This window comes from Lonchura striata, chromosome 10, assembly GCF_050655825.1.
Source record: "Lonchura striata isolate lonStrDom1 chromosome 10, ASM5065582v1, whole genome shotgun sequence".
Lineage (NCBI taxonomy): Eukaryota > Metazoa > Chordata > Aves > Passeriformes > Estrildidae > Lonchura > Lonchura striata.
Window position 1 is genome coordinate 7,117,942 of NC_140712.1, and position 22,507 is coordinate 7,140,448.

At 50.0% G+C, this 22,507-nt stretch overlaps 1 long non-coding RNA gene across 1 annotated transcript in view; it reads right to left on the bottom strand.

The window, feature by feature from the left end:
- LOC110483939 (uncharacterized) overlaps positions 1-22,507 on the bottom strand; it is a 98,349-nt gene that overhangs the window by 48,640 nt on the left and 27,202 nt on the right. The window contains exons 3-4 of the long non-coding RNA XR_014957581.1: positions 6,166-6,318; positions 5,678-5,838 (exon numbers count right to left, since the gene is read on the bottom strand). This is a non-coding gene — a long non-coding RNA (uncharacterized LOC110483939). The remainder of the gene's footprint in view (positions 1-5,677; positions 5,839-6,165; positions 6,319-22,507) is intronic.

The window sequence follows — 22,507 nt, forward strand, 5'->3', positions numbered from 1 at the left end:
ACCACATTCACCTCTACAATTCCCATTATCTCCTTACTCTCCGTCAAACATCCTCTCTTTTCTCTATCTTATTAGGAAAAAAGCTCATCCCAGTGTTCTCAGGAGTAAGTTAATTATACCAGTGCTGAAGGCCTTTCCTTGCCTCTCCCCATCTGTCATCTTTCATTCATTATGAAGGAATGAGCCCCCACCTTCTATCAGCTCATAGCACCAGGCCACCCACCAGATTTCCAATGAAGCACTGCCGTGCTTTTCTTTATTCATGCTTCTAGCAGGGAAAAACACCCAGAAACCTTTTTACTTGTCTCCAAAACCTCCTTTTGCTGTGACTCTACAGCAAGTTTGCCAGCACAGCACCGGGATCACAGTAAGGATTCCTTCACTGCTCCTCTGCTCACCTCCACCAGGCAGGAGCTCTCCAGGACAAGCCTCCTCCTTTTCCCTGGTGCAATTCCACACCACAAAGCTTGGTTTTGCAGCTCTCGTGCTGAGGATCTACCAGAGGAGCTTCCCCAGCTGCATCCATCACTGGTTCAGTATCTTCCTCTTCTGATCCATTCCTTTCCAAAGGACCATGGGAGGGACATTCAGGCCCCTCACTGTACTGGTCCCACTCTCTTCTTAGACTGGTTGAGCTGGGCCAGGGCATGCAATGGGCTGGGCTGGGCCCAAGTCCTCTCTGGCCTGCAGGGAAGGAAAGGTCTTGGAGCCAGATTTGTGTGTGGAATTAGCTGGAATCCCTTCAAAAGCCTGCAACACTTCATCTCCTCAGCAAAACATCCGAGATGCTGCACATTTATTTACTGTGATGTTCCAAGTTATAAAGTGCCTTTCTAAACCACGCTGGATACACACTGGATGGGAGCTGGCATTGTCCATTCTGCACTTGGAAAAGTCCATAAAGAGGCTGGAGGAGCTCTAGGAGCACAGGGGAAGCCTGGTGGATGTTAAGTCACTGATAAACCTGCTTTGAAAGCAGAACCTCTGCTAGCATAGAAAAGGGCCAAGATTTTGGAAAAGATTTCACACTCAGTACTGAGCACTGTGCTCAGGAAAACCCAATTATCCAGGACAGCAACCCAGAGAGGCAGAACAATCCCTGTCCTTGAAGACACACAAAAGCTGACTGGATGGTGGCCAGACCAACTGGACTTCACTGGCTCCAGCTGGCTCTGGAGACTCCCTGAGTGTCCTTTCACCCCATTATCCACTGGCTGTGGAACTACACATCCCTGACACCACAAACAAGTCTCAGTTGCACAGAGAACAGCAAGGCTGTTCCAGTCAGCCCCAGAGCACTCCCTAGAGCTCAGCTCTCCTCCTTGGCTCCCTGGCATGAGATACCCACAGCAGAGGACCTTCTGGCCCAGTCCCTGAGCTGGGGGCCTTTTACACACAGGAAAATGTCTCCTGTCTTGACAGCATTCCCACAGTCTTGCGGATAAGCCAGAGGGTGCCCCTGGAAAAACAATCTGCAGGAAAGCTGAAATGCTGGAGTGAAAGTCTGGCTGGTTTGCATTTGAATTTCAGTAAAAAGGCACTTAGACCAATGTTTGGCTCCAAAAACCCTTCCAGGTTTGAAAGCCTAAGAGCCTTGCTAAAGCACTTCTTGGCAGTGGAGTGCTGTCTGCAGAAGAAACACCAGTTCCCACTGACAGACTCAGGATGGGAACTGCCCCTCCCTTACACCCTGACACACCTCAGGACTAGCATCCTGTAAGAATGGATTTTACACCTTCACCTGGGGATCATCCTGGAAAACAAGGGCTTATAAAGCCACTTTATAACCTGGAATATCACAGCAAATAAATGTGCAGCATCTCAGATGTTCTGCTGAAGAGATAAGGCGTTGTGGGCTTTTGATAAGATTCCACATACAAATCTGGCTCCAAGGCCTTTCCTTCCAAGCCGACTGTTACTAAGCCCTTCCATCAATGCAGTGACTGACTGCATTCATCCTGAGCAGGACTTTCTCTGACCTCTTCTTCCTTGCTGCAAAGCTTGCCCTCCTAACAGTGTAGCACAATGAGAGAGGACCATGCTGCAGGACATGAGTTGAAGGATGTTGGGTTTTTCTGCTTGCAGGTGTTTTCAGGGACCTGTTTTGAACCGACATCACCTGGATTTGCTTGGACATTTGTAGCCTCACACCCTCAGGACTGTGCAGTAGCACAAGGGAGGGTAGTTTTCCACCAGGGAACTCAGCTCTGAAGTCTGTGTGTATTCCAGAACTGGCAGGAAAATAGAGAGGAGCAGAGGCAGCATCACAACAGGAAACATGAGAGACTTCCCTTGGAATAATCCCTTCCACGGAAAGGGGTTCAAACAACTATAGGCTCTTCCAGATTACACCTTCCAGATCCCTGGGAACAATCAGAAAGAGGCTGAGTTGTTATTTCCACAGCCTGATTCTGGAAACTGCACCCAGTAACACTTTACAGAGATGGTTCAGCACTGGCCCTGCTCCTGTTTCCCACACATGCAATAAAAGAGTGTGCTGGCAGCTCAGAGAATTCCCCATGGCATGTTCAATTGTGGCTGATGTCCTTTAAAATAATCAGTGCATCCTCCAAAACACTGCCTGCATTCCCTGCTCCTGAAAACTGCCTGCTGGAAGTGCTAATGTGCTGTTAGACTCTGTGTGATGATTATAGATGATAAACATAATTATTTTGGGTCCTGATTGCCTCTGCTGTCTCCATTCTGCTGCTGATGTGTAAAGCAATCTCAGTGTTATCAGTTTTATGGGCAGAGTGTGGAGGTACAGATTTATTCCTGAAGCCAAACCCTCAGGGAACAACACCCCTCTCCCCCCTCCCTTCTGAGGCACTGAGCTGTGCTGTGACAGATTCATGCCTCTTGGAACGTGGAGTCTTTAAGATGCACCTGAACACTGCCCAGCCCAGGACAGACAGTGATGGAGGTGGGTTTCCTCATCCAGCTGTAAATCCCAAGGGAAGGGAAGCACTGGTGATGGAGTGGGAGTGATTTGACTGACCACTGCCCAAAGCAGTGCTTCAGGCAGGATTTCATGGAGATGAAGAAAATCAAGTCTCCTAAAGCAGCACAGTGGCCCATTTGACCTGGGGGTACCGTGTGTGCAGCTGGGGGTGGGGGAGCCCTTCAGATTAGGACCAGCAGATGCCTCAGGTTGGGATCCACAGCACAAACCTCTGATTTTTGTTTTAAACCCCTGACTAATCCATCCTCCACAAGAGCACAGTTCCTTTCCAGCCATGAGAATAAAGCACTGCTAAGCCCTATGGGGAGGATGTCATCATCCCTTATAGAAGAAGTGAGAGACAGGAGACACATGCTGTGAGAACTGTAGGGAACTGCACAGGAGAAATAACCAAAGGAAGGCCCACTCTTTGTGTTCCACTGTCTTCTCTTTACTGTCCTATTGTCCTGTTTGTAGCCTTGGGTTTTGAACTCCCTCTTGGACTATCCCTGCCACATCCTAAGAGAGATGGACGTTGCAAGATCTGGACAGCCTGCACAGCACCATAAACTTTCCTGCCAGTGCAGGAGGAAGGAGTAACTGGAGAAGGCTGAGGAGCAGAAGGAATAGTGGGAATGGCAGATTTTAAGCTCCCCAAGCAGCCCTGCTTCCCTCCACAGTAACCCCATCATGACCTGGCTCCATAGAGACAGCCACTGCCTGGAAAACAACTCACTCTTTAAGTTTTATTATTAAATAGATAAATCCAGCCAGCTATCACAAGGCCCTGCAGCCAGAGCAGCTAAGGAAAGGATTGGAGAAGCCAGAAAAGCTCCAGTGAGAGCAGGTAACCAAAGACGTGTTTAGCACAGAGCAGAGACAAGGCTCCTCACACGAGCAGGCTGCAGCCCCACAAACATCCCCCCTGGCCTGGCTTGGCCATGCAGGGAATTTACACGTACAGGCAGGGAGACGCCGAGCCCTGGCTGCTCAACAATCAACTTTTATTCTCTGCAGACCAGCAAAGCCAAGATTTCAGTAAACACACAACCCCAAAAATGTGCCCGCGGATTGGGTAGAGCAGAGCCTGTGCTCTGCCTGCCAAACTACAAAGCCCTGCTCCGGTGGGTGGTTTCACGGTGAGGTTTCTGTGGGGAGGAAGTGTTTCCAGTGGTCAGGGCAGGGAGCAGGGCTCCAGGAGACCTGGATCCCATCCCTGGCTCTAGGAATCTGGAAAGCTCTCATTGCAGGAAATCTCACACACACTCAGGAGCTGCTCTCCCTCTGCCCATCCCTCTTGCTGAGGCACAAAACGCTGCTCTGAGGGGAGGCTGATAACACTGCCTGACCTTGCAGGGGTGCTGCGGCGCTGGGTGATTGATGCCTGAAAGGCTGTCAGAGCTCTCTGGATTAAAATCTCTCTAGAAGGCACTGGGAGAAGGCACATACGGGTGCAGACACGTGAGAGGGAGACAAGCAGCTCACACACACTCTGCTCCCCTCCCTGCCTGCAAATCCCCACACGGACTTGCTGGGCACGCTACTTTGCATTTTAAATATTTACAAGATGGGCCTGCAGAAAACCTGGGGTTTAGAGCAGAGCAGCCAACACTCAGCTCAAAGCTGCCCTCGCAAACCCAGCCTGTTGCTCAGGCTGCCCAGGCTCAGCCCCAGTTCTCCTGAGCCCAGCCCTGCTCAGTTTGGCCGGCTGGAACCTGGGACCTCTTCTGGCCCTTGGCATGGCTTTCTCTTCCTTTCACCCTCCATGTCATTCACATACTGCTTACTCCATCTTTTACCTGATTAATGAAGACAATAAAAAGGCTGGAAGCCCTGATCCCTGTGGCATGCCTTTGGAAAAGTATCTCCTTGACCAGCTCCCATCACCTCCTCCATGGGAAGGACCTTGCCTGGAGGTGTGCAAAGCTCCTAGAGCAGCTCCTTTGCCCCACCACCTGCACCAACAGTTTCTATAACAAATGGAAAAGGAAGCAGGAAGGAGTATCACTCTCACAGGATGGCTCTGTGTTGAGCAGCTGTGCTGGGCTTGGCTCTTTACAGTATTTTATCCAACTTTTGGGCTCCCTTCCTCTCCTAAACAGATCTGAACACTGTTAACTTTTCTAAATCTTCTCTTACCTTATTGACTGTGTTTCAGAAATAGGTGGAATGAGTCAATCACAGACGACCAGTTTATAACATTGTAAGCTACTTCCCTCAAGTGGAGGGAATAAAAATCATTCAGCTGTGTGTCACAGGCTGTGTGTGTACCTCAGGTAGGAGGAAGATAATGGGAGATGGACACCTGCACAAGGTAGAACCTACCAACCTGTCTGAAAGATGCTAGGAGAACAGGAACATTGCCATTGACAGTGCAGAATAAACTTGCCCACTGCACAGACCTCAGGGCACATGGGAGGCACCCTTCGTGTCAGATCCCAAAGGGGAAGGTGCTGAGAGCCCAGCAAGCTCCCACATGGACAGCTCATCTACATCCGTGCCCAGGTTCTGGGAACATGCTGAATGCAAGCTGAGATGAGTGACAAGTGCTCCTACACAGCATCTCAGCACAAATGGAAGATACTGCTTAGAAGCAGATTGAGGGGTGAAAGACCTGAGTCCTGTGGAACAAAGCTTTCCTGCTTCCCAGAGCTGGGGCTGAGAGACACGATGGGATGGAGGGCACCAGGCCCAGCTGAAGGAGCTGGCAGAACTGGTGGTGGGACCTGCACTCACCCCAAGTCTCATCTCCTGGTCGCTGTTTTCCTCAGAGAAGCCAATGACACATGAACAAAGAATCCTCATTTCACCGTAGTTCTACAGTTGTGGAGAAAGAAGCCCAGCTCCAGCCTCTTCCCTGGGCTGCAAGCAGGAGGATGTTTCATCTCCTGCAAATGCTAAGAGATAAGAGAGGTTTAGCATGAGGCAGGATTTGTTTCTGATCAGTCCAACAAAGGGACACACAACCCGTTTATCACTGGAAATTAATTATGCCATCAATGCAGATGCCTGCAATTACTTCTGTTAAATATTATCTTTAATTAACTGTAAAATATATAATTAATAAACTTGCCCCCTCATTTTTGTTAAGTTTCACTGCTAAGACCTTATTACTGAAATAAATCTTCCTAGCAGCTCACGTTGACAGAACAGAGGAAGGTGCACGCCTCTAGTACAGGATAATTTCCGTATGGGAAGTGGAATTAGGAGGGAGGAATAATCACCTCTCTTCGTGGCTAGGACTGTAGAGACACCCCACTCTGCCACCAGTTGTTTCAGCTCGTGCTGATTGGAAGCAGGCACAGAGAATCTGCTTTGGCTGGCAGGGCTGGCTCGCTCTGAAAGCTGTCAGGCAGAGGCACGCTCATTTTTCGAGCCTGGAGAAACAAAAAATAAATTTCCTTTGCTGATTTACAGTCCATTAAAGAAGTTTTCTGACTGTAAAACTGCACAGAAAGACCTCGGTGGTTAGGCTGGTTTTTTAGAAGCCCTGTGTTGCTCCAGCTCTCAGTGCTGTCTAGAGCTGCATGACTGATTTGCTCCCCATGTACATCAGAACTGTTTGGATTCAGGGAGGTTTGGGGATGGCTCTTAAACCATCCCAATTAGAAACGCTTCAAAAACATTGCTGAAATTTGACTCCAAGCATAAAATTCCCCTTAGACTTTGTCTCCACTTGTGATCTTTACCTCAACTTCGTTGATTGCCAGATTAACCAGAGGTAATTAAAATATTTCCAAAGCTGTTCTGGGCAACACTTTTTGCCTTTCTGCAGGTGACAAATGTTCGTGGTTTGCCTGAGGCTGGTGTTCCCTCCTGCCTGAGCTGAGCATGCCAAACCCAGAGGAATGCCTGCTCCATCACCATCCTCCCTGCCTGGGGAAGGTGGCACAGGGACCCAGGGACTGCTGGCATGAGGGAGGAATGTACAAGCACAGAGATCCGGCTCCTGGGCATGGAGAGACATGAAGAGGCACACAGGAGGAGAAGGGCTGTACGACTTTTAAGGAAACCTTATCATTTCCCTGCTTTTGGAGGTACCTGGATGACCCACAGGCTGCAGAGCCATTTGCACACAGCCTGGCAGTGTCAGTGCAGGTGAACTTCAGAAACAGAAGCACAGAACCACTGAGGCTGGGAAAGACCTCAGTGATCACCAAGTCCAGCGCTCCACCCAGCACCACCACCAGCGTCACCACTAAACCATGTCCTCAGGTGCCATATGCACATCTTTGTTGAACACTTCCAGGGATGGTGGCTCCACCACATTCCTGTTCCAATGTCCGACTGTCCTTTCTGTGGAGAAATTTTTCCTACTACCTGGAAATTTTACCTAAACCTCCCCTGGCACAATTTTCCCTTCAAGGCCCTGGTTTGGTCCTATTTGGAGTTATTTCACAGAGTCATTGAAGCTGGAACAGCCCTCCAAGACAATCAAGTCCCACCTATGACTGATACCCACCATGTCACCAGCCCAGAGCACTGAGTGCCATGTCCAGGCATTCCTTGGACACCTCCAGGGATGGGGACTCCAAACCTCCCTGGGCAGCTCATTCCAATGTCTGAGCAGCCTTTCCATGAAGAAATTCCTTCTGATGTCCAGTCTGAGGCTCCCCTGGCACAGCCTGAGGCCTTTTCCTCTTGTCCTTAGTAGAAGAGGAGAAGGAATCTCACCTTAACCACTGTACCAAGGTTTTGGCAATAAGATGAACTTGGGGAGACAGGGGTTGTCAGTTCCTGGCCATCCACTACCACTTTGTCACCCCATTTTGCAGCTGGGCAGACTAAAAAGGGTTCTGTGGGTTGTGAGTGCTGGAAATGCACAGCCCCTGACACAAAGCATGTCCTCTCTCAAAAAAACATACTGGAGGCCCTCACCCTGCTACAGGCCTGAGTCTAAAGAAAAGGCTTCATTCTCCACTTCATTTAACTACCACTTAAAAATGGTGTTGGACAAATGTTAAAACAGCCAGCCAATTTGATTACACAAAAATTTTAGAGTCAGCAAATTATCTAGTGAAATGATGCATATAGAAATGTTAATTCAACAGCAACCAAAGCCTTCCACATCCCTTAACATCTAAAGATGATAATTCTACATAAAGAAAAGAGAGGCATAAGCCTACTGTCCTTGTTGGAGAAAATACAGGAATATTCTAGCACTCATCTACAGTATACCCTATATGCAGTGATATAAATATCAGGGGCTGAGGGAGAGTTTAGAACTGGGTTTGGGCTCTGAAATCATATTATTTGCCCTGAGTTTGCTGGGGGAGAGGCTCCTATATCAGCCCATTCCCGCCATGTGCCTCTCTGCAGAATCCTTCTGTATAAAAGTCTAATTTTCCTGTTCTATACAAAGCATAAAGGTACTTTATTTTGACACATACACACACCCACCCTCGGGAGCGAGGACCCTTTGTGCCCCTTCCTAGGCATTTTGTTCCTCAGGATTCCTGCTGGACCAGACCAGGAACACTGGAGAGGGAGAATGGAAGAGTTAAGCAACTTAACTCTCTGGCTCTTGGGCCGCAGAAGGGGAGGGAGCAGGGAGGCAAAGCATCTGGCTTCCCTGCTTCCCTAACAGCCTGGCGGGAAGGCTGCTGTCAATTCTGCCTTCTGCCTTGTTGGAAGAAAGTAGAAGTGACAAGAGGCCCTCTAGGCAGGCAGCCAGGAACCACAAATTCAATTGTGCTACCTCCTGAAACTGGACATTTTTTTTTGGAGACCCTTTCCCTGAAATTGTTTTGATTTAAAAAAAGGACTGTCATCGCAGTTCAGGGCCAATTCATCACCCCTGCTCTCCTGGCTCTCTTTGCCTCCATGCAAGCACATTTGCACAAAAGGATTTCCATTTTCTGGGCTGCTCTACAACCAGCCTCACCCACAATAAATACACAGACACATAAATATGCACACACACACACAAACACTGTTATTTATAGGTACAGGCTCTGCCACAGACAGACGCACGGCCGGGTGTGTTCCTTCGCTGTGTAACACGAGGGCTGCGAGCGCCACGGCAGCTGAGTTTACTCCACACTCACAGCTTAGGAAGCAGAGTGTGGGCCATACGGTCTGTCCCAGGGGCTTAGACCAACTGGCTATTGGCTGGTGCTGTTGTTCTTCTAACAAGCTCCTGGATATATGGCAGGGGCTGCAGAGAAATGCAGCTGGAGGAGCCTCTCCCTGTCAGCAGCAATCTGTCACTGCATGCTCGCACCCGCCCCGTGCAGCACAAAAGCTGCACGCCAGTGTCAGCACAAAGGTCAGGCTGCAGGTAGGCTGGGGGGGTTCTTCCTTTCTGGGAACGTGCAGCCAGCTTGAAGCACCGTCTGGATGCTGCAGCAGGAATTTCAGCCTCACAGATGCCTGGCTATAATTTAAAACGAGGCAGCATTTCCATTACAAACCCCATTTTTCCCTGTGGATTTATACCTCAGCTATTCAGCTCCACTTTGGGGTGGACCTTCTTCACATTTTTCCTGCACAACATTTAAATCCAGCTCAGCCTCTTGTTGGTTGTGAGATGGAGAAGGAAATTACGTATGCACACAAACACTCACGAGCACACACAAAAAGCTTACACAAACATATGCCCGCAGAGAGATCTGTCACAAAAACCCAGACTAGTCAATGCAAATAAGCTCGATTTTAAGAGTGAATTAATTTGACTTGATTATTCTAAATTATTAACAAGTTCCAGCAACCTTAAAATGCAATAACCACACTCAAGCTTTCATCTAGGTTAAATGGCAACAGATAACTTACACTGATAGAGATGATATCAGTATTAATCTGTGACAGCAAAGTTGGAGGCACAAACCTGACCCACTCAGAACCCCTCTCCTTGCAGCAGTGTGTTAACAACTCCTGGATGCTTCCACTCTCCTGAAATATTCCAGTGCAATGAATCACTCCCAACAGAGCCAGAACCCCTCTGCTTCCCTGGCTGCCAGGTGAAACCTGACCTGCACAACACTCCTGTCTGTTTAGGACTTGCTCTGCCTTAGAAAGCCCATTCTGTTAGGGTTTTTTTAACTCTCTATTGATTCTACTTTGATGTAGTCCAATAAAGCACATTGACAGAAGCAATTTATGTTGGCCAGTGCCTCCAGTTCCAAGAAAGCCTTCCTGGCATATGAAGAAGGGTTAATCACCTAGCAAGTACTATACAGGTTATCCAGTTATCCCTGATTACCAGGTTCATTCAGTCCAAGCCCAGGCCTGAGATGAGGAATGACTTCCTGTTTCTCCTACTCCCAAGCAGAAATAGGTGTAATTCCCTCTATGATCAATATCTCACACCACACAGAATCATTAGGAAATCTGACAAGGATTTTCTCTATCTTAAAAGGAAAAAACTATAAGCTACCATTTGGAAGGAGATGAGCATTTCCTCACCTCTGATGGCACAGAAACCAATCCTGGGGCACCATAGCTGGCACTGGTACCAGAAGGGCTCAAGCACCTGGAAATTGTAAGATGTGCCTATTCACATTTCTGCACAGGTTTGCAAATACAAATTGTTCCAGTGCCACAAAGATCTCAGCGAGGCAGTTAGGAATAGCATGGACTTATCCTATCAACTGGAAACATTGCTGATGCTCACCTGATATGCTGTATTCCCTCTTCCTTTCCTGGTTTCACACTCAGACCTTGCTCCTTAGGCTGAGGAAGCACTGACCAAGATCATCACTCAGGGAAGACATTTAGTAGATGCTTAACTGTCTCCTAAGTGCAACCTAAGAGTTTCCTTGCCTCTTGCTAAGAGGGCAGAAGAGCAGAGCTGAGAGCTGCGGGGACTGGAAAATTCAGCTCAATTTAGCTACAGGGCACTTTAAAGTGCCTGTTGCATTTTTCATCTAAGCACAGCAAATCCCTTCACTAAGCACCAGCTCAGGTGGCCATAACTCCTGGAATGCTAAGTGGGGAGCAGCTACTGGACAGGCCATGATTCAGGCAGAGCAGGGAGCAGCTGGAGAGGGACACTGTCCTTCCAGGGAGGAGATGCCACCTGTCAGCAGCACCCGCCGCTCCGGAGGCATCTGACCATGCTGGATTCTCATCCATCCAAAGCTTCCTGCAGTCACCAAGCATGGATAGGGTTTCACTCCTCACCAGCTGGAGCTCCAGGAAAGGCAAGTCTCTCTCCAGACATGAAGATGAGGGGGAAACAGAGAGGCTGTAGTCGTGACACAGCAGAGACGGCCATTGGGCACTTCCTGTGCTAACAGGACACTTGGGTGCTGAAAATGCAGCTCAGCACTTACAAAAGGAAAAGAACACACAGAAAATGTGGTCTTAAAACCCACCTGGACCTGCTGGCCCTGTGCCAGGCTCCCAAGGAGCCTCTGCTGCAAGAAGGGGGACAAGACACATTAATTTGCCATGAGGTTGTGAGCACCTAACTTAGGGCTCTTCATTGATCAGAGGAAGAGCTGCAGAGTTTCCTGTCTCCTCACAGAGAGCACTGCCCAGCACCAACAGGAGGTTTACTCATCCATCCATCCATCCATCCATCCATCCATCCATCCATCCATCCATCCATCCACCCTGAGCTCCATGGGCAGCTGGCAGTGCCCAGGGCTGAGGATGGATGGCTGAGTGTGGCAGCCAGGCTGGAGCACAGGCAGACAGGAGCAGGGAGAGGAGCAGCAGCAGCCCTGGGTGAGCTGTGATGGACACAGGGGTCTGCACCATGACCCCCAGCATGTGGCTGCTCCAGGATCCCCCAGAGCTCCCACATGGCAGCTCCTGAGTGCTCAGGACCACCAGGGCTGTCAGGACAAACACGTGGAACTCGTTGGCATCCCACCCAGGAGTTATGAAGCTATCACTCGCTCAGGCTGTCCACAGACAGTGCCAGCAGGCCTCAGAGCACTGCCTGCTCTCACCTGATTGGCATTTTTGGATGCTATTACTGAGAGGCAGTTTTGGAGCTTTGAGACCTGCTGAGGAGAATGAGGCCAAATTCTCAGCCTTTCTGAAAGCCTCCCCACTTCTGCCCTGCTTTGTCTTTTCTGGAAAATTTTCCCATGCTAAGTATAGCTCCTAACAGGTGCATGACCAGAGGGGACTGTCAGGGATGCAGCTGTCCCCACAGAGGCCTGGCTCCATCTCCATCTGTCTCACTGGAGCTGTCCATGCTGCCTAGCTGAGCTCTTCGGACACAGGATGGGGGAGCCTCAGGGATGCAGGCAGGAAATACACGTACACACACTCAGAGGGAGGAAGATTGTGCCAGGGAATGCCACAAACAAAGCCTCTGACATCAAACTAATGCATCCTTTGAGGCTTTAAAGACCCCTTGGCACACACAGGCAGGCTGCCAGCTAACTCATCTCTCTTCCTTGCCATGCGACCAGCCTGATGCCAAGGTCAAGCTTTAAAGGAAAGCTGGCTGCTCTGTAATCCCCTGTGCCTCATTTGGAGATGCCACAAAACTCGTAAGGATCAGTGACAGGAAATATTTGACTGGGGCCGAGGCCAGTGTGATGCCTGAAGTGTTTCCCTTGCCCAGCCAGATGCCAGGGCTGGCTCCCATCCTGCCAGCCCCACACCAGCCCCTTCCAGCTGGGAACCAGCTCTGGGGCCACAGGTGATGTAAGGCAGTGGCACAGGGAGCTGGGATCTCTGTAACACCCCAGAGTGGACAGTGGACATCAGGAGGCACCTCCACATACACGGTGGTGACAAGGTGTCCCAAGTTTGTAGGGGACAGGAGCTGGGGTGACCCTCCTGGGCACTGAGTTACCTCATCCCTGTGTAGGGATGTGAAAATATGAGCAAAGGGGCTAAGTGACAACCCTGCTCACAAACTAAAGGTGCTTCCTACCACTAAGGTGTCCTGGAATAATTCCAGGCTGACAGGGCATGAGGAAATAAGCATTTTGCAACAACCCATTGGGTGTTGCAGCAGGAACAGCTGATCTGGTTCACAAATCTGGGTCCTGGGACATGTGCTGTGCTAACAGGCTGGCTTGGCTTAATGGAAAGGTGATGAAAACCATCTGCAGGGAACGGGATGGTACCATGATATCAGCACCACTGGAAGAACAAAGGAGGAGGTTTTTGCAGTCACTCTGGGTGACCACAGAACGTGCTCCAGACTGTGCTTTGGCCACAGAGTCCCATGTCTGAATTTGGGGAAACCAGAGCCTGAGTCCCTGCTCAAGCTGCAGGAAACTGAGCCACAACCAGCCTTCAAAACTCTGCCTGGGGCTCAGTGAAGGGGTGGGAGGGGCTGGGTGAGATGGATGTGTATAAATCCTTAGCAGAGGGAAAATCCATTCTCTTCTTTAATTCTCTGTTCAAATTAATTTTAAAATGAAACCACACTGCTGGTAGCAATCCAGTCACACCCTCCCAAAGGAAGAATCCTGTATCCTGGGATTTGGGGTGACTTTCCTTCACCCTTTCACAACAACTCTTTCAGGCAGAAGTGCTGACTGAAGCTCTCTGGGTCTCCAAAGACCATTCCATCAGCTCGGTGCTGCTGGGGCTGCCAGGCTGAGTTATCACAGGTCCTGCCCTCCCCAGCCATTAATACCTGCTCACCAAGGGAGCCCTGGCCAACCCAGGCAGAGAAAGGCAACCTCGAGCTGCAGGAGTCTCCCACAGTAAGGAAGGAGGCATCAAAGGGTAAAAAGAGAAAAATAAATATACCCCAGGATCTCTGCATAATCTTAATGAAGCTCAGACAGCCCCAGGAAGGGAATGAATTACTGGGAGTCATGAACTTTCCAGTTCACATTCCCCAAGGAGCTCCAGCCACACCTCATGCCCAGCCCTGAGCCTGATGTCCCACAATCTTTCTGTCCCAATCCAATCCTTCTGTGCCAGGCAGAGGGTCACACTCCTGTCCTGCTGTCACCTGTGTGACTGTGCCAGGTAACACCTGAAAATCATATTTCTACCAAAGCCCAGAGTAAGCCAAGACAGAAGCAACACCCAGCATTCAGCAGCACAGCTGGAACATCTGCAGCATTATGCAATCCCCTGCCTGGCCAGACATGAGACTGAGAAAGGGTTTTCTGCTGAAAAACCCAAGATGTGGGTAAAACTCTCTGCTTTCAGTTTTAATCCCTGACCTTGAGTGCATTAGCCCCAAGACTTGTGCCAGCACCCCAGCAGTGAGCACAGTCACTCCCTGAACACACCAGAACTGAACAGGATCAGTGACCAGACACAGGAGCAGGGCTTTGTCCCTGGCCAGGGACAGCTAGCACCACAAACCCCACACAGGGATCTGAGCAGCCTTGGCCAAACCTCCTGCCTGCACTTTACCATCCAAACATCAATCCAGGGGGGAGGAAGGGGGTTGATGTGCTCCATGGATTAGAGCTGGTGAATTAAGAACCTATACAGATATTATCCAGGATCAGCCTTGAGAGCCCCAAAACACCCAGAGCCACAACTTTACTACAAAGCCTTCAGAAACAGGGTGTTCTTCAGATCCCATCTCCTGGGGCCCTGTGTCTGCATGCAAAATTCCACTTTTGTTACTGCAAAAATGGCACTCTGGGCTCCCACAGCTGAAGAGTCTGAGAATGCAGCTAAAGGATTAAATCCCTCCTCCCCAGACCAACAGTAAATAAAAGAGTTAAAGCAGTTCTGCAAACCAGAAGGATTTGAAGCCAATTTTGTGACTGTATCAGGCAGTTCTGGCATTCTTTGTACTCAGGAGAAGCAGGCAGAAAAAAAGGGGGATTGACCAGAGGACTGGGATGGCTCCCTCCAATGTGCAGATTTGTGGAGGTTGAAGGGCTGGCAGAGAGGAGGCAGAAGGAACCGGAGCAGACATTTGAGAGATTACAAATGCATTTCTGAGACAAAATTTGCCCTCAGTTGTGCCTGCATATCTCTGCAAACATACCTGGCCTCTGCTCCGTGGGTTGAGGACAATTTAACCTGGAGTCTGAACAATGGGATTAAGCACTGGATCAGCAGAAAAATGGTTGCAGATAGCTACAATTGCTACTGGAGAGTGATTGTTTCCCTGAGCCACATTGTGAAAGTGTCGCTGCCTTTGTGAGATTTAATGGTCCAATTATCCCAGGCGCTGTCACCTCCTCCCCTTGTGCACGCCCAGACCTGCTTCTCCTTTCTTCATGCCCCTCTCCCGTTCTGCCAGCAGGCAAACACACCTTTGCTGCTCCTTCGTGGGTAGTCCTCGACCTAACTTCTGCCCAGGGATGGGGGGCTGGGGATGCCAGACCAGTGGAAGAGGTGGTCTCTGGGATGGGTATCTCATCCTAAAGGTGGCTATCTGGGAGCTGGTCTTTTTCCATGGGTGAAAATCGAAGTTTTTACTTAATTAGCAGAAATCTAATTTAAAAAATTCTCATCGAAGTCATGTCAGGCTCTCCTCCCAAACTTCACAGTGAGCCATCATCCTGGTCTCCAGCAGCTCCAGCCTCTTGTCACACAGCACCTGCTCAGCATCCCAGCAGCTCCACCTGGCACTCACAGCAAGAGGCTTGGCTGGGATGTCCAAGGAAGAGGATTGAGAGGGCTCTGACAGACTACAAAGTGCTTCTATCACCCAAAGGTTGAGGTTACACCCAGCCATAGATCAACCAGTATCCAGACAGCCCCACAATCCCCCTCTAAGGAACATCTGCTAAATACTCCATAGGGAAAAAACCTACCTTTGGTACATGGCTGCTTGTAGGGCAACACCTGAGCCAAAAGCCCATAGAGCTCTGGCAATGGGCAGTGCTGCCTCTCCCCACCACAGCAGGGTCAGGTGAGAGTTAATCACAATTAACAGGGAGAGTTAATCACACAATCCCACAATGGCTGGGTTGGAAGGGACCTCAGAGCTCATCCAGTTCCACCCCTGCCAGGGGTAGGGACACCTTTCATCGGACCAGTTTGCTCCAAGCCCCATCTGACTCGGCCTTGCATACTTTTACATTAATTCCAGAATTCAAGAAAGGGCAGGGACTGATGTCAGGAAGGGGCAAAGCTCCTATTCTGCTCTCCTAAGAGCAGCCTGCAGCAGGTCATCCAAGACTATTAGCTCCTCACCAGGATATCAAAAAAGCACTAAAGCAACCAGAATTAAAGAGTTTCACCACAGGATTGGACATTTATGTGCACAAGAACAGCATCTGCAGGGACTCCAGCTCCAGTGACAATCAGAGCAGCTCCTGCCTCTCCTGCTCTGGGGTAGGAGCTGCTGCCAGCTGGGGTCAGGGGGGAATCTCCCCTCACAGGGTCATATTGCACAATTATGGGCATTATGGGATTTTTATGTCTTCCTTTAAGGCATCCAGCTTGGCTTCTGATGGAGATGTGATACAGGGCTGGAAGTTCTGTTGGTCTGTTCAGCTCAGTTTTTATGTCCTAATACAAAATTAATGGTTCTCTCACTGAGACTTCATGAGGCAAAGCTGCCTGCTCTGGGCATTTCAGAGCAAAGCAAAAGTGGGGCTGAAAACTCATTCCTTCCCAATGCTCCTGGATGGAACACATCCCTCAGCCCCCACCCAGGCTTGCTGACTTGCCTACACCATTACAGACTCTCGGGAGCAGCACGGTGATGCTGGACCCTCATGGGCTGCAGTTTGGAGCTCCCATGCTCGAGGGGTCCCTCAGCCTCCTGCTTCCTCTGCCAGGGATACCAGCTCCACAAATCCCTGCAGCACCAGCTGCAATGCAGGTGGGTTGCAAGCACTTTAAACCTGATTGTGCCACCTCTTCAGCAGCCTCTCCTGCTGACTAAAGGGCTGCCTGTCAGGTTAGGCAGGAACAGCTGTCTCAAAAACTGTATTTCAGGATTCACACAGAGGTTCCTTCTGATTGTATGGAACAACACCTCATCCATCATTCAGAGAGCCAGACAGAGCCACTCATCTTCACTCGATGACACCTTTTATCTACAAACACCTAGACTGACTCACAACCAGCCTGTGAACCCATCAGGATCTTTTTACCATGCCAGGGGCATGTTTTCCTGGCTCACGTCCAGCACAGTGCTGGGGGCTGGAAGAATTCCTTGCTCCCATGAGGACTTTTTCAGGGTTTTTCTGAGCAGACACTGTTAGTGACTGGAGCAGGCTGTTTTTGTGGAGCTGATTATTTTGGTATCCAAGTGGAAGCCAAGCTTTGCAATTGCCTGTGTGTGGCTGGCCTGTGGCTTGCCCTGAGCGAATCCATGGCACTGCTGGGAATTCTGAACCCAGAGTCCTGACTCAGGCGTTCTGCAAAACCACAGGGCCTGTTGCTTCCAGGCCCATCTCTGTGCTCCTGTGTCTCTGCTGGGGCCAGCACAGGGATGGAAAAGATTTGAACTGCTGGACCCACAACAAGGAGAGATGTGAGCAGCAGCCATCTCCCACAGTGCAGCTCCAGAAGCCTCTTCCCTTTGGCTCTGTGTCCAGCTGTGAACCTGCAACGACTTCCACCACCCTCACCCTTCCTACTTCCACCTGAGCCTCTCCAACACATCTCCACCTTACTGAAGGCAGCTTAATTCACTGGGTAAGAGGACTCAAATATTAGGCCCTGACTCTGAAATAGGGAATCTCTCTTGGTGGCCCTTAGACCTCAGTGACAAACTGACCACACAGAACAATGAGGCTGAGGACCAGAGCCTCTGAGCCCATCCTGTGACACCAAACACTCCTGCTGTGCCCTGCTCTGATCACAGCACCATGCTGAATCCTTCCTTCACCCCCCAGCTCTGTCTGTCTAGAGGAACAGTGTTCTAATTCCTAGAGGGATGCTGACCAAATCATCAAGACGTAATGACATTGTCTGGGTTGACATGCTGATCAATGCCTTTCATGCAAAATTATGCTTTCTGCAACTAATAAATATTGATCCTTTTTGTTCCTGTGCAGCAATAAAGAGTGACTTAAATGTCTGCCAGCTCTGAGCTTCCACCATCGTTTTCCAGCCCCCAGCTCCCTGGCAGCATCCTCTTCGCTTCCTACTGACATTGGTGCCACTGCCTGACCCCAAGGAGAGCACAGCACCTCCATAAACATCCACCCCCCTCAGTCCTTCTGTCCTTTGAATTGTAGTTATGTTACAGGGCTTCATGGGAAGCAGCGGAAAATAAATGGAATTGGAGGGAGTGCTGGAGAAAGGGAGCAGGGTCATGTCCTGGGCACATTTAGGATAATAAACAGGAGGAACCAGGCCAAGTGCAGAACAAATAGAAACATTTACAACTGCTTGGCTGGGGAATCATGTAAGTGCTAATGGGCTTGGTTCAGATTCCTTAAATCAAAGCTCTGAGCTCAGCAGCCAGCGCAGGCTGACAAACTTTGCTGGACACAGGGATCCATTCAGCCCTGAGGAAAGGCTGGGCTCCATGTGGCAGCAAGTCCTGCTCTATTTGTTTCTCTTCTGGAGAGAGGTCAAGCAGAACCCTGCCCTTGACACCCACTTGGCTCCCTCAGCTCCACGCCACAGTGCCCGGTGGCCACAGGCCACTCCTGTCCACACACGCGACCCCAGAGTGATGTGATGGCCCCTCTCAGGTTGGGCTCTGGCACCCTCTTTCCTCCAGGTCTCACTCCACTGCCTCTCATTCTCCCATCTCCCCACCCCCAATTGGAAGAGGAGCCTCTCCCAGTCTCCCAGTCGTGCAGAGAAGGGAACTGCACCAGAGAGCACAAGGTGTGAACTTGGAATCAGGGCTGCAAATGGATTGATGATGACAGGCAGAGGCCTGGCTTCAGTCACTGCTGCCTGGCAGCCAGGCACTGATTGGATTTGTGTGCTACACACATTTTGGGAGCACACTGCCTTCCTTTGCTGAAGGGATTCAAACCCATCCTGAGCAGAGTTCAGTTGCAACAGTGAACCACAAAGCAGGAAGGGCCAAAGGTCCACAGTGCCCTGTATAACCTCAGTGAAATGTGTCCTTTCACCACGCAGAGAGTGCTGAGAAGGCTTTTAAGGAAAAAAAAACTACAGATAAATACCCTGCCTCTGGATTACAGAGCTTAAAATATGATGGCATCTCCCCCAGATTGTGAATGGGTTCCCTGAAGAGCTCCTTCAGTTCTGAGACCCTCCCTTCCCCATTCCCCTCCTGGGAGAATTGGAGAGGCAAAGGGCTGCTGTTCCAGCAGATTTGCAGGAGTGGGAGTTGAAGAATCAATGAAGCTCTGAAAGCCAGTGGGGAAAGTCATTCTGCACCTTCCTGACACCAGGAATAAATGATTCAGCTGGAAAAGGAAAAAAAAATCCAACAACCCTCAAATGAGGCTGGAATTACCCTCTGGAGAGATATTTCATCTTGAGGAATTGTGTTTGCTGCAGTGTTCATCTTACTGAGCCACAGCAAGGCTTTAATATCCAGCAAAAGGTCAAATCTAAATAGGAATTGCCAGAGCCTGCTGGAGCTCCTGCCTGCACATGAGCTCCCAACCCTCACATGGAGCAGCTACAGCCAAACCAAAGCCTGAAACAGAATGGAGCTGAGCTGGACCACGTAAGGATATCTCCCTTCCCTATGGGATCCCAGACACAGCTCATCCCTGCACTCACTCCCTTTGGATGGGTACAAAAGGAACAGACCTTCCTGCCTGGGTGTCTTGAGCAGTGTTTGGAGAGAATGCCGAGAGCTTCCAGATGTTTCCACCCAAGGGATCTAACTGAATGTCAAGGAAGATGGGATTTCAAGGCACCCGAGGGCTGCAGGGGTGGCTGTCAGCTGCTTCTCAGCTGGAACATCAATGCTTGAAGCATTGCCAGTGCCCTCCGAGTCCAGCAGTCTGCAGGGCTGTGGGAGCTCTCTCCTCATGCCATCATGCCCATGGACAGACAGTTCTTCCCACTTTTCCCACTTCTGCTTTGGTACTGCTGCTGTCCCCCTCCACCCACACATCTGCTTAGACTCTCCTTGGTAATTTGTACTCTTCTTCCTTCCCTCAGACTGAGCTCTGCCCTCTGCTAGTCTGGTACTGCTATCCCGGGCTGCAGCAGAGTTCCAGGGATAAATTAGGCAGACAGGAGGTTCTCAGGGAGCTGCCTGTCTCCTCTACACTGTGACAAAGGTGTGTGTCCAAGAAAGAAAGGCAGGCACTGAGTCCTTCCTGTAACATCCACTGTCCTCCCCAGGAGGGCACAATGCTCATCAGTGTTCAGCTCATGAGCTGAACAGAGGGAGTTTTATCTAAAGAGCTGAAAATCTGCTTGAGCTTTGAGCTTGATAGCAAAACTGGTTCCATGCCACAGGCTAAATCTAGACCCTGCAAGGAAACAGATTTGGGAACTATCAAGAATCCTGACAGCCCTGAGCCTTCTACCAGCCATCTCAGTCACCCCACACAACATGGAGCCCTCCTGCTTTCCTGTTCAGGACCTTATCGGCCTCTACTAATTCATCTTCATGCTGCCCAGCAATTCCAGCTGTCCTTTCAGCCCTTCTTGATGAGCAAGGTGCCATCCATGTTGGGCAGCACACTGGTTTCTGTGCCAATGTGGAGGAACATCCACTGGGGATGAAACTACCACTCTGACTTCCACATGTGATTCAAGCCAGATTTCACTATGTACAGAGAGATTAAATTTCTCTAAGGTTAACACAAGATAATTTTTGTTCAAATATTTACAGTTAGAGCTCACCAGAAAATCAACAGAATTCTGCTGGACAACACTCAACTATCCACATCCCCCAAAGGCAAACAGGGTTTTTATGTGGTATTTAAAGGATCCTGAGGACATCCAGAATGAAGCCCTCACAATTGCTCCTGGGCCAGGCTGGGTCTGTGCCATACAGCCATGCCTCTGAGGAAAGCAGGAGAAACTTGCTGGCCTTTTCCTCCTAATAATGTGCCCACATGGACACAGCCAGAGCAGGTCACCAGCCCCTCACATGGTCACACAAACAGAGGAGGTGGAGACCATTCAGAACTGCATCCAGCAGCTACATACTTGGGAAGCCCATGCTGTGGAGAATGGGGTCAGATTGCTTCTCCCTATGTTTGGCCTTGTGGAGCTGTTTGTGTCTCCTGGATGCAAGACTTCCCTGGCAACAAACTGGAGCTGTCATTTGGGGATCTTGTTCTTTCTCTCCAGGATGTTTAAATTCAAGCCTCAAACTTGTGGTTGGCAGGGAATGGGGGCAAACAAAGAGCCAAACAATCTGCTGTCAGCTCCTGAGTGCCCAGCCTGTGACAGTTATCCCTCTTGTCCTCGGGGAATGGTGGAGTACAGAGGCAATGGCTCAAGGGCCTGTCACAGATTTAAGCTGCCCAGACTTACAAGACAGAATTTTAAAAAAACAACAGACAATAAGTGTACTGAAATATTTAGGCTTTTCTCCCTCCTCTACAGGGTCTGTTGTTTCATGAGAAGAAGGAAGACTGAGCTCACCCACAGCTGCACTAAACATCTGGGGCTTGAGGAACATTCCCTGACTGCTTCTGAACCTTTGTTTGCTACTCTCCCAAGTCCTGACCCTCTTTTTGACACATCAGCCTCTACTGGAGGCTCCCCTCCTGAGACTGCTCTCTGCTGTGTGTGCACCTGAGGTTTAATGGTTTTCTATTAGGGAAGTTTTCTGGGAGGAAAATTTGACAAAGCTGCTGTGTCAGGTGCAGAAGCTCAGGTGGAAATTGCCCTCTCCCTCCTCTGCTCCTTTCCAAGGGTTAAGAGGGAAGGTGAGAACAGGCTGGATCCCTGCATGAAGAGCTCTGAAGGGAGCACAGATATTACTCCCACCGAGCTGATTTAACAGCCTGCCTTCCCTAGGTGGACAATCAGCTTTCCAAGGGAGTCAGCGACTTTCTGAGACAGTGCTTTTCTGGGATGAAGTTCCTGCCTTTGAAGGTGTCTGATCTCTCCCAGTGCCCTGGGGCTTTCTGCTTACTCTGCTCTCCCATGCAACCACGTCCTGCAAAGGCATCCCATGCCAGCTTCTCTCTCTGCTGGATGCAGAAACATTTCCCTGCAGCCACAGTGTTTGTGTATGGTCCCCTCAATCCACCAGGCTCACAGGGAATGCAGGAGTGAACACAACTCCTTCCTCTTGGTTGTCCCCTCTAGCCCAACCCTACAGATAGCAGGTCAGGCCTCCCTGTGCTGCTGAATAAGGGAACACAGAGGCAAGGGGAATGCAGACAATATCCTAAACAAATCTGCTGTTTACAAAGTCCTCTGTAAACTGTTTACTTTGCTGGGGAGAAAGCATGGAGGAACAGCAGCTGCAGAGTGCACTTCCCAGTGGGAAGAAGTCCACTCCTGTTTGCTCCACTGCTGTGGGAGGGAGTGGAGCTGATGCACATCTGGAAAGGGTGCAAAGCATGAGAGAAAAGAAGCACCACCCACTCCCCCAGGAGTCAGGAGCTCTGGCTACCTCAGCACTGCCTCCCAGAGCACACTCTGAGGACAGTGGTCTGTCCCTGGGGTGCAAGGTGACAGGGAACAGCCATCCTCAGGCTCTGAGCAGTTCTTGTGATGGTCAGGCTGAGCTGTTCCCTGCTGCCAGAGGAAGCATCCCAGCCAACCCTGACGCTCACTTGGAGCCACATGGCTCTTGGGCTGTGTGAGGAGCTTTGTGACTCTCATCCCTCAGAAATGTGGTGTGTGGTGCCTCTA